Source organism: Hydra vulgaris, chromosome 02, assembly GCF_038396675.1.
Source record: "Hydra vulgaris chromosome 02, alternate assembly HydraT2T_AEP".
Lineage (NCBI taxonomy): Eukaryota > Metazoa > Cnidaria > Hydrozoa > Anthoathecata > Hydridae > Hydra > Hydra vulgaris.
This window is the reverse complement of record NC_088921.1, coordinates 29,747,766-29,753,063: the sequence shown is the minus strand read 5'-3', so window position 1 is coordinate 29,753,063 and position 5,298 is coordinate 29,747,766.

The window sequence follows — 5,298 nt, the reverse complement described above, 5'->3', positions numbered from 1 at the left end:
TTAAGAGACACATTTTGCCACACCCACAAATTTTTCGTTGCGCGTAAAGGGTTTATAAAAGTTTTTAAGTTTATGGTCGCGAAAAAGTGATTTAAAAAGAATGATCTTTAATCCCATTGAGATTGAAATTTTTTGTTTCCCGGCTATATCCATAAACGTAAACTATTATTTTACAAAGTGTAACAATTTAATCAGTCAATAAGAATTTAAAAAGTAATTTATAATTAATTGAAAACAATTTAAGTATCAATTTGATCTCAATCAAATTGATATTTAAACATTTTTAAAGCTTAACTTCAGTTTAAAAAAAGTCACGCAAGATACCAGGCAAACGCAAGATACCAGGCTAAAAACTTTATTATTTCATTTACTTTGAAAACAACAAGTTTTGTTTAGTAGCAAGTATTTTAATATTACTAGTATTAAAGAAACTTAAGAATAATTGAAATAATATTTTTTTAATTGCTTTTTTTTTTCAATAATATAATCATTTTCAGAACCTCGTTGTTTTCGTAACATCCTAAATTATCATGTTATTTGTTTATTTTTATACAATTTTTGTTTGTATATTTTCAAGTCAGACCAGGTGCTACCGTTTATACTTAATATCGATTTTCTTAAAAGGTATCTTTTAACATTTTTACCAAGAGCTGAAATATTCTTGTTGTTGTTAATGGTCTAATAAATTTATGAAAGAAATAAATAAAATAATAAGATAAAAAGTGTAGGTGCTTGAATAGTTTAAATAATACAAATCGATAAAAGTTTTCTACAAAAACAACAGTTCAAAGAAAGTTTATAAGCTTTAGTTTTAGTGAATAAATAATTAAAAAAGCAAGTTCTTAGAATCGAACATAAATTTGTACTCTATTTTCACAAGTTTATGTAATGTATGATGAATAGTCAATACTTTTAATTTTTGACTAATTTTTTAAACAAATACAGACTCAGTAATTACTAATATATATATATATATATATATATATATATATATATATATATATATATATATATATATATATATATATATATATATATATATATATATATTTGTCTATATAAGCAAAATAGATTTATAAAAATTAGTATTACAGTTGGATTAAAAGATTATTGCTAAAATTCTTATAATTATAAAATAATTAATATTATCAAGGAGGTTACAAAAGTTTTTTTGTTATCTAAAGAATAATCTAAAGAATTATTTTAATACCTCTAATCTGCATTGATGCTAATTTGAGAAAATATTTTTCCTTATATAGACATATTATTTAAAATATGAAATTAAATAGTAAATGGTAACATAAATTGTTATTATATTTTTCATATGTATATATATATGTATATACATATATATATATATACATATATATTTATATATATATTGTATATGTATACATATCTATATATATATCTATATCTATATATATATATGTATATATATATATATATATATATATATATATATATATATATATATATATATATATATATATATATATATATATATATATATATCTATATATATGTATATATATATATATTATATATATATATATATATATATATATATATATATATATATATATATATATATATATATATATATATATATATATATATATATATATATATATATATATATATATATAGATAGATAGATATATTATATATATATACATATGTATGTATGTATACATATGTATATATATATATATATATATATTATATATATATATATATATATATATATATTATATATATATAAAGAATATTTATATATATATTAGGGTTGCCAGATGTCCCGATTTTACGAAGGAGAACTAAGTAAAAAAAATATTTTTACATATTTGGCGCAGAATTCTCCTTCGTAAAATCGGGATATCTGGCAACCCTAATATATATATATACGTGTGTGTGTTTTTTTTCTAGAAAAAATGGTCCTTAACTGTTGTATTTAATACATCAAAAGAAACAACACACAAAGTTATGACTGCATGAATGACTTCAGCCCTACATTTTCAGTCTTTTTTTTCAAAACTACAAACTCAAGTTTCAACATCATATTTTACAGTTATTACTGGGAAAATATGCTATACATTCTTTATCTTTAAACTTTACACTTTATAGTTCTTTTTTTTTCCGAAAATAAATGTTTTTATAAGTTAAACTGTTGAATGAATAAAATTGAATTTAGGCAATCCTTTCAAACAGTATCAAGTTTGATACAATAATTGACTCAAAAATATTTCTACTGCTACTGTTAGTCTTTAAAGTAACATTCTTGCTTTTGAATTAAAAGGTTAAAATAGCAGCACAAAAATATATTACTAAAAAACAGCTGTATTTAGGAAAGTTAAAAAGCCTTTTTTTTAAAAATTCATGTGCTATATAAAATTTGCAAATCTCTAAAAATAATGTATCTTTAACCACAGATTTTTTTTTTTTACCAACACTGAAGCTTTTATTAAAAAATCAGGAGGTGATCTGTCAAGTTGCTTAGTTTACAGATTCAGGTGTTTGGTAAATATAAAAAAAATGCTCATGGTTTTAAAATAATGGGTTCAACAGACATTTTGCTTTTTTTAGAGTTATTCTAAATTAATAGATCCTGCAAAATCTTAACAAAATAAAAGTGTTGTGTTTAACTGTTGGCAAAACACGAAAAAGTCTAAACTCTTGGGAAGCAAGTGTATTTACAAGATATTTGTCACTGAATTAAAGGTATAAGTAATGTAAAGGTATTGCAATTGTTGTATTCATAAAGTTGTACAGAGCCAGTGAAACAACAATATTGGCCATTGTAGCAAGTGCAAAGAATTTAACAGAAAATTAATAAACTGTTGTTATCTGCGGAAAAAGTTGTTGCTTTTGATTTTTTGTGGCATTATTAGATTTGTCTGCTGTACAAAAAACTCTGTATAGTAAAGATTGTTTTATCCTATAATAAAATAAAATGATTTTAGGATTTTATTATGGGATTTACTTTATCATACTCATAGTCTGGGGTTAGATAGATTGGTAGCTATCATAGGATTATCATTCTCTTGAATTTATCATAGGGTTATAATCCTACAATTAATCCTAGAGTATGATAAATGAATAAAAATCTTATGGGTGAAAAGAAAATACTAAGATTTTTTTTATGAATTTTTGCAAAAAAAAAAATCTATATTCATGCCTATAGTATGAACTGCAGATCATACTATAAAATTGTAGTTGGTATCTTAATGATATTTGTCAATGATATCTGCTGTTGTCAAAACATTCTTTGACTTATGTCAGTTTCAAAATATCTAAAAGTGCTAATGCAAAAATCTTTTATGTTATTTATGTTTTTTAAAAATGGTTTCACAGGCATTATTCAGTAAAACCTTGAAGTTTTAGTTGCAATATTTAACTGAGAAGCTTCTGAGTGAAAGAAATAGTTTTTCTTCATAATTAATGCAATATTGGTTTGAAAATACACAATAAACTTATCTTTGCTTTGCAAATGTGACAGGTCTGTTTACCCATTTGTTCTGTCTTAGCTACTAGTTGTAGAATAAAATAAAGTTGTAGAATATTAATTCATTCAAATAATAGAATAATTAAAACATTCTATTGAAAAGTTCATTTTGTGTGACATTTTTTTTTATAGCAGTTGAGTTTCATTTTTCATTAATTTTCATTTATTTATTATTTTTATTTCATTTATTTTTTAATCTTTTGCAATAATTCATTAAAGACAAATTTTCTTCTTACAGATTAATTTTCAATAGTCTGAAAAATGGATAAATATTGACTGAAAATTTCTCATTCTGTCAACATTAGATCAGAGGATAACATGTTTCTTTTTTTGCTGCTAGGACTGTTCTTTGTATCTGCAATTCTGGCTTTAATAATTTGGCTGACAAAGCGTAATCTTGTTTTGTCATCCAAGTTTTTAAAGGTGTGTTCTCAAAAGCTTTTGCAGTCAGTGATCTAGTGATATTAAATAATATCATTGTATAAGTTTTTAAAACAGCAATTTCCAGCAAAAGTTATCAGTTATCAGAAAAATATCAGTTTTATTAAACAGCTACAAGGTTTCTTTTGATTTTTAAAGAAATTTGTTTTTATAGAGCTAGAGTCTTTACCTTGTTTAACCACTTTTCTATTATGCTAAAAAAAACAACCAGGATTGGAAACATCCAGGCATACAATGAACTTGTGTTCTCTCCTATTAAACTCAAACCTCGGTTTATATGTATAAAAAAAAAATACCTTTTTATCATAATATAGTGAGAATCCAAGTTAATTAAAAACAGCTTTTAAAAACAGAAGAAAAATAAACAGTAAAAAAAAAAGAAAGAGTTTTCTACAACAAAGTAAGATATTAAATAATTTGTTTAACTGTGTAGTTTTAACGTATTTAAAAAAATGTTTGATATATTTAATTAAATCCTTATTTATCAGTTGCATAAGTTGTTGCATAAATCATGTTGACAAAAAATATATATCAGCAAAATAGTTGCACAAAACCTCCTCTACCTTTATTTGAGACCTCAAATATTGCTAATTTTTTTCTAATGCCTAATGATCCTAAACTCCTAATGAATTGAACATAGAAAAAGTTTTACTGGGTAATTGTAAAAAATGTGATTTTAATTATTTGGTATAAATTATGTGTAAATAATTAGTGTCTATATATTAATAATTAACAAAATAAATATTTATTTTTTATTTTGATGAGATGATTTGTTTTGATAATGCTTATTGAATGTTTTTATTTTTGCAGGATTAGCTGTAAAATGAGTAGTAAAAAATAAGCAAATATTTGTCTTTCATGTTTTTTATGTAAACAAATGTGCTTTTTCATACTTTCAATTGTATCAACATAGTGATAAATCTTTATTAAATCACTCTAAAGATCTTTTTTTTTTTTTGCTTTGATTTTGTCTTGAAAACAGTTAAACATTGTTATGTATTGTTTTATTTTAGTAAATTTAATGTTTTAGGTGGATGACAGTATGTAAATTTAAAATTCATCAATTTATACAAGATAACTCTTAAAAAGTTGCGAGTTATTTGAATAATTGTTTATTTGGTGTAAATTTGTTTAAGACAAAAAATATTACAGTCAGGGTTAAGTTGTAAAAATACTTTATTTAAGTTTAACTATTTTTTTTTATTATTATTATTAAAAGTGATTTATCATTTGTTTTTATAGTTTTTTCTAGGTAAATATTTTTTGTCTTCACGATTATTTTTTTATTTGCATTTGCAGAAGTAAGATGGTATAACATTTTTTCAAGTTTTTTGCATATATATATATATATA